Source organism: Propithecus coquereli, unplaced genomic scaffold, assembly GCF_000956105.1.
Source record: "Propithecus coquereli isolate 6110/MARCELLA unplaced genomic scaffold, Pcoq_1.0 Scaffold172, whole genome shotgun sequence".
NCBI classification, from domain to species: domain Eukaryota; kingdom Metazoa; phylum Chordata; class Mammalia; order Primates; family Indriidae; genus Propithecus; species Propithecus coquereli.
In genome coordinates, this window is record NW_012141858.1 from 2,533,166 (window position 1) to 2,545,325 (window position 12,160).

The 12,160-nt window shown below is 39.0% G+C and overlaps 1 protein-coding gene across 2 annotated transcripts in view; it reads left to right on the top strand.

Moving 5' to 3' along the window:
- Positions 1–1,279: 1,279 nt before the first annotated feature.
- RAP1B (RAP1B, member of RAS oncogene family) overlaps positions 1,280–12,160 on the top strand; it is a 40,840-nt gene continuing 29,959 nt past the window's right edge. The window contains exon 1 of one of the 2 annotated variants that reach the window (XM_012642048.1): positions 1,280–1,500. The gene's annotated coding sequence lies outside the window, so the exon portion shown is untranslated. Of the gene's footprint in view, positions 1,510–12,160 lie in introns of both variants that reach the window. The other variant, XM_012642049.1, reaches the window with a different exon arrangement.

Consider the following 12,160-nt stretch of genomic DNA (forward strand, 5'->3'; position numbering starts at 1 on the left):
TTAAGGCTCTCACCATAAAAATGGTATCTATGTTAGGTAATGCGTATGTTAATTAGCTAGATTTAACCATGTGGATTTAATACATTCCACAATGTATACATACATTACTTCAAAAGATCATGTTGTACACCATAAATACATACAATTTCATCTGTCAATCTTAAAATAAATAAATTAATTTGAAAAGAAAAGGGTTTTCTAAGGAAACAGAAATTATCTAAATAGGTAACATATTCAATTAACCTAAATTGTAAAACACCTAGAAGGACTTCCCTACAGGAAACTGTTCAGATAATTATAATTAATTCTTACGTATTCACTAAACTTAGCTTAGTTAGCTTCCAAATTTATCGAAGTTTGTAAAGATTTACTTCAAGAATGATTTGTACATGGCCCAGTTAAACTACAAACTAAGCAAAAGTTGGTCTTCGATGGCTCCCAACCCCCCACTTTTCCCTGCACTTTCTCTCTCTGAATCTGCTTGCCTATCAAAACCTCTTCAAAAAAAGCTCTGATAAGTTTCTCGTGTGCTATGGTTAAGTTCCTGCCCTTTTGGGAACCAGATCTTTTTGGCTGTTTTCTGGTGCCCTGAAGTCACATCATAAACGTACCCACGGGTAATGCTGGAAAGCCACCAAAGCGCCCAAGTCACGCATTAACATACACAATTTATTTTATTCATATAAATAATGCTGATTTGGGCTCAGGGTTACAAACTTGTTTGGGAACCACTTGGCAGGGCAATTTGGAAAGAGTTAGCCCAGGTTAAGACACCAGTGGATGAAATACTTGTCAATTCAAGAGAAAGGCCATTTCACGAAAGGAAAGAAAGGCTGCCCTGGCCTAGGCTCCTTCACGGGAGCTCTGCGGAGGTGCACAAACTGCCCGCTCTCGGTTACTTCTCAGTTACTTTGCGCAGCACAAAGGATGACGCGAACACCAACAGTTTCGAGGCGCTGACGACTGAATTATAGTTTGCATTAAGGAGGCACCTTTTGGGTTTCCGAAGGTTTCTAAGCCCTGCCTTCCACCGTAACCCGCTGCTGTGGGGAAGTGCGCGCTCTCGGAAAAACCGACACGCGAAGCCGCCCACCAGCCAGCCTGCGCAGGCGAGGCTGACTGGGCGGCGAAGGCCAGGGAGAGACACCGCGGACGACAAGCCGCCAGAACGCCGCGCGGGCCAGGCATGCGCTCCACCGGCGCGGGACGCCAAGGGGAGGACCCGCCCCCTTGGCCCCCTCGTCCCGCCCCCGCGGACCCGCCCCTTCCCGGGCCGCGCACCCGCGCGCCCCGCCCGCGGGCGGAAGCGAGAGCGAGGCTGAACGCCTGACGTCAAGGCGACACCGCCAAACCTCGCCCTGAGTCAGGCGTGTAAACCAGCCGGAGCGGCGGCAGCGTTAGCGGCAGCGGCAGCGGCAGGACTGCCGTGGCGCCGGGAGTAGCGACCCGGAGGAAGCGCGGGGCGACGCTGGCTGCGGGGACCCGGTGACAGCGTGAGAGGTTCGCAGAGTGCGTGCGTGGCCATTGAGGGGAGCGGCGGTGGCCGCGCTGGGCGGGGGCCGGGCGCCGGCTGAGGGGAGCGGGTGGGGTGCGGCGCGGGCCGGGCCGGGCGGGGCGGTCAGGGGACCCGGCAGCAGCTGCCCCTCGGCGCGCGGCAGGTGGCGCGAAGGCCGGGCGCCCGGCCGGCGAGCGCACTGCCTCCCGGGTCCGCGAGGACGAGCCGCCGCTGCGGGGAAAACAGCGCGCTTTGCGGAAGGGGTCAAATGTCTGAAATATGGCGGAGGAAGTGAGAGCCCGAGGACCCCCCCCCCGCCCGCTCCCTTCAGCCCGCGGCCGCCGCAGCCTCTCATGCTGCCCGCCTTTCCCCGCCGGCTCCCGCGAAGACTCACTCCCCGCCCCGGAGCCCCCTCGCTGTTCGCCTTGGTTCCCTCCCGGGTGTGGGTGGAAGTTACAACGGAAACCAGAAAGTTGTCCTTTGCGAAGACCCAGCTTCCCCCAGCCCCGAGCCTGGGCGAGGAGCGTTCGGGGGAAACCACTCCCCGGCGCCCTGCGGGCTCGAGCCTGACAGGGAAAAAGTTTGCCTGAATCGGGGCTGGCTTGCTCCATTTGTTGCGGGAAGTGGCAGGAGGAAGGCAGCGGAGGGAGCCCCACCTAGTCTGGCAGCCACCACCGTGTAGAGAAAAACTGTTAAAGGGGCCTTTCCCTTCGTCAGCAAGAGGAAATCTCTTTCTCTTACACAGGCAGAGAAAATCCAGGAAGTTTGTCCTCTTCTCTTTTTCGCCATCTCGATGTGTCTAATTCTAAAACTATCAGCGCCATGAATTTTATTTAAAACTACGCCCAGTGAAAAATCCTCCGGATTTTTCTTCTTAGAAAAACTGATGCCTTTTGGAGAAAAGATGATCCTTGCGAGTTAGAGCCAGATGGTTTGCTTCCCTTTCGCCTGTCCCCCCTCCCACCCTCTTTAATAGTTTAGAAAAAAATTTTGGCCCTGTAACTCCTGGTTGGTATGAATTGAAGCAGTTCTGTATTGCAGTAACGGGAAATCACATTTTTACGGGGTAGAAGTTGACACTAAATGAAGATGGTGATTTTAGTTTTTAAAATTAATTCCCTGTAATTGAACTTTTGTTTTGCTGGTAGCATCTAATATATATCTATTGCTTATAACTTAAAGCTTCTAACTTGTAAATTCATTTTTCAGCCCTCTTTTTTGTAATTAGAATGCTGTTTGGACTTGCTCAACAGACCTATCTTAGCTAGAAGTATCTCACAGAAAAAGGAGACATTCATTTAACTTCAAGCTCATATCACTCTTAAAAGTGGACTCTTGAAATAGTATTTATTGAGTCACAGTGAAGTCATGGGACTTTTTAAGGGCCGGAAGGGACTATTTAGATCATCCAGTCCCACCCTGTCATTTTATGGAGGAGGAAACTGAGGCCTACAATAGATAAGATAACCAGTTAATGAGTCTGCTGACTTTTAGGACAGTAGTCTGTCTGTAATAACCTGGAGGGAGAAATATTTTTATAGTAAATTACATTTTACGAAGACTATTATTCCTATATCATGCTTTTAAAAAGTGGCTTAGTCAAATAGTATGGAAGAACCACTTGGATAGTTTCATCCCCAAGTTTTGGGAGAGAAAACTAATACTCAGGTAAATAACTTTAAGAATACAGAGCCCGGAATCATCTTAGTTATCCCCCCCATGCTTTTCATCTCTGCGCTACATTAGGAGTTTTCACTTGCATTTCCTTGTTTGACATTCACAGTAAATTGTGAAGCTGCCTTATCTGAGGGAGCCCCAAAGTAAATTGTTGGGACACGTGGCCAGTTTGTTTTTAGTGTACCAAGTATCACAGTACAGCTGAAGAGCCCATACTAAACTGGCTTAATTAAAAATGTGGTATGGGGCATGAAAAGGATTGGTCTGTCCTCTTTTACCTTCTCCTACCCACCCTGTAACCCCATGAAAGTCATCTCTCTTCCTTTCCATGGTACCTATCACTTCCTACCTTTTGTTACTGTTATATATTCTTGTTATCTGTTCCAGTAAATTGTAAACTCCAGCAACAAAATATATGTTCTTTTGTGTGCATGAAAGCACTGATACGATGCCTTGCACATTGACTCAACACTGGTTAAATATATAGTAAGTACCAGGAGGGCAGAGACTTGATCCAATTCATTCTCCACTGTATTTAGTTTCTAGCAGCACCTTGCCTGAGCACATAGTAATGTTTAGCTTTTGAATTTAGGGGTTAATGGTAATGAATACTCCAAGAGGATATTTAAAGAGAACAATGTAATCCTCCAAAAAGAAACATTTCCACATGGCTTTGGAATCTCTTTTACTTTACAAATTGATTTTCATTTTATCCTCGAAAGAATCCTTTACAATAGAATTCCAATATTTTCTCTTAGCTGTATAAAGGGAAAGTGAGCCCCCATAGTAAAGAGCCACCATGTGGGGAGGGTCTGGTAAGGTATAGTAAAGGATTAATCATAAAAAAAACTTGACCCATCTATTTAAGGATCTTTTCAAGTGTATCTTCCCATAGTAATTCAAGATTGGTGGAAGTGGTAGAGATTGATAACATTTAGGTAACTAATTATACATGTTTTAAATACAAAGTCTAAGATTTGAATGAAAAGCTCATGTTCAAGTTTCTGTGTCTTTTTGGTGGGTACTTGATAAATATTTGTTGAGATAGTAAAATCTGTGAAATTGGATCTGATACAGAGAGAATTTGGCTGATTTTACAAAGTGTCATTTATTTTTCCCCCAAAAGTATAGTTTAAATAAACTGTTTTATTATTGAATATCAAAGAGATCTTACTGATTTGTGTATATCATTTCCCTAACGATGTGAAATAATATGTTCCTCTGTATGTTTGTGTTGATTAAGAGGGTAGGTATTGATCTGCAGTGTCTAGATTTGACTGGCACGAGGAATAGTTTTGTATTTTTGAACTATTCAAAAGCTGTTTTTTCTTTTATAGCAATGATGTCACATGTTCACTCTATAGAAAACTTTGATAAAGATCGAACTATCCTAAGACATAAGGTTGTTACTAACTATATGCCTTGAGTTTTTCCCCCCTTATTTTCGAGGATTCAGTGGTCTTGGAGATTAGGCTGAAGTTTTTACTGTTAGCCTTTTCAAATTGAATTTCTTTTGAAACAAGTTAAGAGACAGACATTTTGGCTGATGCAGTGATTCATTGTAACATTGGACAAAATTTTACTTCAGCCATCTATGAACAGGAGTGTCCTGCCATGGCTTACCCTTGTGCTGAAAGCTAATGTTTTTCAGTGTTCATAGATATTTTACAGTGGTATTTAAAGATACTAATTACCATTTGAGGATGTAAGTCTTTTAATTTTTTGGTTCTTTGGAAATCTCATGAGCGCAATGGAAACAGTAGCTACAGAGAATAGAATGAATTTATCCATTTGCAGTAAAAACTGAGGTGGTATATAATCTGTTGTACTTTGTTTGAACCCAGTTGAGCACTGGATTTTAAAACCAATCTCTTTAGTCATCAAGTGTTTCCATTTTGAACAAGAAAAGTTATGAGGAACTTTTGTGCTGCCTTAAAAAAATCATTTTTTAAAATTCACCACCAACAGAAGTAAGTGTCACTTATTTTCCATACTTCCTAATAACTGGTGGGTTTATTTCTAATGTTGGTCAAATTGAGGGTACAGAGCAACTATTTCAGTAGCAATTTAGAAAGATTTTTTTCCTTTACATCAGTAGAGAATCAAAATTTTTGACTCTGTTTCCAAGGTGCCTTAAAACTTCTAAGTTAAGGGGAAATGTACAAGATGTTGAAATAACATTTAAATTACTTCTCTAAGTAAAAATATTTGCAACATGAATTGCAGAATTTCCATGTGGTTTTTATTATACAGAAGGTCAGTATTGGACTGCAATATCACTATACAACTTAAAATTATTTTATTGTATATGAGATGCTTGAATATTAGAAATATGTTCACTTTTAAATTAAGAATCTTAGAGAATAAGAGAACTGTAGAGCGTAATTATCTAATGTTCTGAGTTTGAGTTTTATAGTAAACTGGTTCCTAAAGCTTACTCTTATAGTTACGCTACTTTATATATATCAATAAAACCTTTAAATTTAAACTGGATCCTGATGTCATGAGGTAGCTTGAGAGATGATATTTTCCAGTGGTAAGGAATTGAATGTTTTTTGACTGTTGTACAAATAGACTGAATAAAGATGTTAAAGGGAGCATCCATTAAAGACAGTTCAATAATTTGGATCACTTTATTCATTTAGGGGCTTACTAATTATATCATAGAGCTTCTGGCTAAGCTTTTTGGTAGTCGCTCTGAAATTTATTTCAGTAAATGTATACTTCAATAAATTTTTCCTTTTTTACTTAAAACTTATTCAGCATTTCACTAAGTAACTTTATTTTGAACATATACAGTGAACTGATTGCCCATTGGTAGATTGCTACCTGTTGTTTTTCTCCTCTTTGCTTGTGGGAAGGAAAAAAGATAAAAGGAAACAATGCTTTGTCCATTTAATACTAGTGTTTGACAGAAGCATCTGGATAGGAAATGGGAAATGCTAGGTAAAATAAAATTCTAATTATCTGTGCCCTGTAAAATTTATTCTTCTCACCTTAGAATATATTTTTCAAAGTTACTTTATTCTAAATTAGGAGGCTTCTAATTTCTCAGTTAATAAAACTGAGGGTGTCAATAAAACAAAGACTATAACTATGCTATTTTTATTTAATAAATAGTTTTTAGATGTCAGTTGGTATGTATCTTACATCCAGCTGTTTGTTACCTAGTATTTTAAAGTTGCAGTGAGAATGTGGACTCTTGTTACTACTCTATGCTAACGTATTGAAAGCTGCTATTTCTAAGATTTGTAAGTTATCAATAAGCTTCTCAGTAACAATAGCAAAACTTAAGAATCCCTCTGGAATCCTGAAGTCTGCTGTACAAGGATAGGGAGGAGGTGTATAACCTGTGTATCTATTATTGTCTCCTACTCTTGAAATTATTGAATTTGTAGTGCTTAGAGTGACTGAGTTTCCAAATATGTTTGTCTTGTAATTTTTTTTACTATTAAAATGTTTAGAATATAGAAAAGTGTAAAGAACAAAATTAATATCACCTAATCCCATCACTACAATGATTTTTTTTTTTTTTTCTAAGGCAAAAGGTGTACTTTCTTTGCTAAAGTTTTCCAGCCTTCTTCCTTCCTCAATGGGAATGGTGGCATATACTTCTTGGAGTTGTTGAGGATTAAATGGAGTATTATTTATAAATGCTTTATAAACCATAAAAGAATATACTATGTAGTATTCTTGTTCTGTAAAGCTTTTATTCCTCTGTAGCCTTGTTTAGGATTCCCATCAAGGTATCAATAAGGACAAAGAGAATAATTGTGTTTCTGAACAGCTTAACAAATTGTCTAGCTCAGTGATTTTAAGTATGATGCTGGAGATCCCCTAGACATTTTCAGGAAGTATACAGGTGCAAAAATATTTTTATAATAATACTAAGATATTCTTACCCTTTTTCACTGTTTTTTTTTTTTGTTTTTTTGAGACGAGTCTCGCTTTGTTGCCCGGGATAGAGTGAGTGCCGTGGCGTCAGCCTAGCTCACAGCAACCTCAAACTCCTGGGCTCAAGCGATCCTCCTGCCTCAGCCTCCCAAGTAGCTAGGACTACAGGCATGCGCCACCATGGCTGGCTAATTTCTCTATATATTTTTAGTTGTCCAATTAATTTCTTTCTATTTTTAGTAGAGACGGGGGTCTCACTTTTGCTCAGGCTGGTTTCGAACTCCTGAGCTCAAACAATCCACCTGCCTCGGCCTCCCAGAGAGCTAGGATTACAGGCGTGAGCCCCCGCGCTCGGCCTTTTTCACTGTTTTGACATTTGTACTTATGGCACAAGCAATGGTAGGTAAGGCACTTTAGAATAAACCAGGTTAGAGCACCATACTGCACTAGTAATATTCTTCACTACCATGCACTCACAATTTTTAAAAAAAGATTTCACCTAAATTCTCGTAACACATTGACTGCCACACTAGAAAAAAAATTTTTCTTGGGGCCATGGTGTTTTATTACAAAAATAGAATAAAAACTTTGAAAACAAAATGATTCTTTCTAATGTAATGAAAAAAATTTTTTTTATCATTGTTTGTGCGTGGGTTATATACAACTTGAAAAATAATTCTTGCGGCTCCCAGGGTGAAGAGATATGTGTGAATTATATATGCTTCAAGAGGCCCCGGGGCTCAAAACCAGTGTGAGTTAAATATAATTCACATGGTAGTTAATGTGTTAAGAAGTAAAAAAATCTTTACCCTTGTACGCATCTTTTTAATATGCTGTTACAAAATGAGAAGTATGCTTAAAACACTTTGGCTGCATACTGAAGTATGATGGTTGTTTCTAGGGGGAAAGCATTTTTGTGATTGAGTCAGAAGCTGAACCAGTAACTTTTTTCATGAAACACCACTCTTGAAAGAATGCCTGACAAACTGTGGTTATTCAGTCTCCTGTTAGGCTAACATTTTCTCAAAAACAGTGAGCCTTTTGCTTTACAGAAAATAGTGACAGTATTTTTGGTCACTGAAAAAGCTCTAGCTTTTAAGCAAAAATTAAAATGTTAGAAAGATTCTATCAGCTGCTGTGCTCAGTTTCCCAGTATTTCAAAGATTTTTCTGTTGATAGTAGTGATGATATTAATCAACATTTTTTAAAAATGTATAATGAATTGAGGATCTGAGGATCCTCTTAACTGTGAGCTGATAATTTCCAAATGACCAGTGCATGATATTAAAATCATTCATGGATAAGAAATCCTTCCAAAGTGCTAGCCAGACCAGTGGATTTTAATGTTATAGAGAACGTAAAGTTTATTGATAAGGTTTCCCATTCCATATTGAAACCAATTACTGAGTTTTGATGTAGTGTTAAAAAAGAATATCCACATTTATCTGAAAAGGACTTTTAAAATAGTCCCATCTGTCTGATGTATTCTCCTTTTTCTTGTATTACTCACTTTTCTATACTTTGCTGTCGGTGTTTAATGTCTTTATTCTGTTTATATTTTGGAGAGAGGAATAGATAAATGTGAGGCAGTGTTTTCATGTGCATTATCTTGAAATCTTTTATTAATATATAATCAATTTAGGTTAGGTTAATTTCTTGCAGTCTTCTGTGAGCAGTGTGTTCAACTTTTGATCACAGTAATAGATAATTATTATCTTTAAGCCTATTTTTCGTTTTAATATTTCTTTTATATACCTGATTACTCATCTGTAGACCAAGTGCATATGTGTCCAAGTTCTAACATAAACCTTCAGTAGATGTTTAATAGTTGACTTGCTCAATTTTAGGATTATTTAGTAGCTTTCTTACAGTGAAGCTGTAGATTTTCTCCCCGTTTTAAGTTTAATAATGTCTCTTTGAGGCCACCCACAGTGGCTCACACCTATAATCTTAGCACTTTGGGAGGCTGAGGAGGGAGGATTGCTTGAGGTCAGGAGTTCAAGACCAGCCTGAGCAAGAGTGAGAGCCCATCTCTACAAAAAATAGAAAAATTAGCTGGTTGCGGTAGCATGTACCTGTAGTCCCAGCTACTGAGAGTCTGAGGCAGGAGGATTGCTTGAGCCCAGGAGTTTGAGGTTACAGTGAGCTGTGATGAAACCACTGCATTCTAGCCAGGGTGAGACCCTGTCTCCAGAAAAAAAAAGTCTCTTTGATCTGAGAATTTGGTGTATTGTCTATCTTAAGTAGATACTTCGAAAAAACACTTCTAAAGTGATTTTTTTTTTTAACTTTTTGGGAGAATGCTGTTTCGTATGTTTAGTTAAAAATACTTGTAGTTGTTAACTATTTTTATAAACCTCATGTCATGGGACAGTTCCAAACTTCACAGAATTTTTAGGCTAACCTGTGTTTGGATCAAATAATTGGTTTCAGATTAGAAGAGCAGTAAGAAAGATGGTTATGTTATAGTTTACACTGTGCTCAGTTTCTTGGAAATTTAGTGCCAGTTGTTTCCCTACACATAAAATGGTGTGTTCTGTGAATAAAGAGTATTGAATCTGAGTACCAGTGTTTGAAAGAAAAAGGTTGACACCAGAGGAAGAGAAAAGGGGTGTGAAGTGGTTTAGAGAAGGAGTAAGTGTCAAAATGTTAACTTCAGAGTAGCTTCAGGGATTAAGCATTATAGAACTCCTGCCTACATGAGCTAATCCTTCAGTGAGAGAGGGAATTTAATAGGAAGCTTTAGTGCTCCCTATAATAAATAATTAACTGGTCAGCTGTTCTAGCAGTTCTGAATTAGAGAATATACTGAGATCATATTTTATGTCCAGGACATCCAAATTAATCACAAGGTTGCCACTATTGTTTGTGCAGTTTAGTTGATACCTGAAAAAATTGTGTGAAATTTCTTGTATTTTAGCTTTTTTATACTTGTACTTTTTTTCTGCCAGGAGTCCTCAGGGCTTCCTTCATCATTCTACAACAAAGAGAAGTAAGACAGAATTTGCAAGCTTTTGTGGACAGAAAAGCATTCATAACATTTCTCTATTGTTTAGACAAAAGTGATGATGGCGATAATAGGCAGTGAAGGTGTAGAAGGGAGGAAAGTAGAGCAAAGAGGAGAGTGAGGGTGGTAATTAAGAGGTTCTCCTTCTATGAGCAGGGCTACTGTTATAGCTATTCACAGTTCTGGTCAACAGGAATGATAAACCCCACTTGGAAAAGCACTTGTGATGCTTTAATGATTGATACATCTTTTTTTTTTTTTTTGCAAACTGCATGCCTACAGAGTTTGATACATCTTATCCACCAGATGGTCCTATGCAGAGAATAAATTTGGCGTTATCAGTTAGAGATTATGGTCTTAAAGTTTCATCACTAAGCAGTTTTAGTAGAGAGTACTTTGCTATTTCTACTTCCCAGCAGACCCTTGTGCACTTTTCTCTGGACCTTCAGGCGTTCAGATTAGACATTTATTTCATCGTCCTCATAAATTTTATCTGATTCCTTTGGGCATTAAGATAAATCTGTACTTGTTTTAAGTAGTTACTAGACCTTTGATTGTCTTAAGTAGCATCGTTTGGTGGTGATAACATTGACCTGGTGACAGGTATTCAGTTCTCTCTCTGGCACTAGCCATGAAACTTTGAACAAAAACTCCTCTCTTAGAACATTATCTTTGTGTAGAGAAAGTTTGGCTAAATGATGGTTAAGGTCTTTTTGAGCTCTCAAATCCTGTGTTTCAGTGATACCACCTTTGTTTAAGTCATAGTCATCTCTTGTCTGGGCTACTACAGGAGCTTCCTAACTTGTTTGCATTCTTGTCCTTCCCCACGAGGGAAAAAGTCCCCAGAAGACACAGTGATCTTTTTAAAAATGTAGATGAGATCATGTAATAACACCCTCTGGTCCCAATTTTTCCTTCAGTGGCTTAAAATAAAAACCGGTTACTTACAAGGTCCTGCATAATCCAGTTCTTGCTTCACAACTTTATTTCCTTTCCATTGTTCACTAAGCTCTAGCCACACTGTACCTCTACCTGATCTTGACCCAACAAGCCCTTTACCACCTTTGAATTTTGGTGCTTACTACAGCTTTCTGTTTGTGATGATATTTCCCCAGCTATCTACAGTTCTGCCTCAGTCTCAACATTAGATCTTAGCCCAGATATCACATTTTAAAAAGTTTTTCCTGATCACCTTATATAAAAATCCCTCTTCATTACCTTCATAGTTCTTATCACAGTCAGTAATTATACTTGTCCATTTGTTTACCTCTCTTCCCCTTCTAAACTATTTCAGGGGGTAAGGAACACCATGTCACTTTTCCACCACTGTTTCAGATGGTTAGCCCAATAATTGGCAAGTGTGCAAAGAGGATTATTTTAATTGAAAAAATATATAAAGTGCAATGGTTTAGCCTTATCAATTCCCATTGTGAGCTACTCCTTAAACTAATTTTTAAAGTGTTATATCTATGTCCAACTATAATTCCCTTATTTTTATTTAGGTCATGTGTCTCTTGAGGACTGGTTCGTCTACTGCTTGTCACTGAGAGCTAATTATTCTTAGTTACTGTATGTTAGGATTAAATTGAGTAATTTTGCACAAAAGATTTTTAGCAACAACATGAAAAGTTAATCAATATGAAATGTAAATAGCAGTTCAAAATACTCAAATGAGTGATGTGGGTGAGTGCTTATAGAGTCCAAGAAAGAAGTAAAAACCCTTAGGCTCTAGTAGCTATAGAAGATAGTGAAATTAAGTGGAATCTGTGCATGATACTAAAGGAGTGTGTAAGTTATAGATTAACACTGAATCATGGTGAGCAACAACACAGAAATTGAAGTAAATTCAAGAAGTGCTTTGCTCCAGTAGATGTTTGTGAAATGGATTGTAGGGCCGTAATCCTTTACCTTTGTATAAAGAGTAATCAAATACTTGATGTTAATGTGAAACGTGGATAGCTGCACTAAATGGATAAATAAAAGGTAAAAGTAGCCTTTGCTATTTGAAAAAAATTTATATCAGGTTAGGGTTTCCTACCAAATTAGTTGTTGTATAAAACTTTCAGTTTTCAGAGATGTTAGATTTC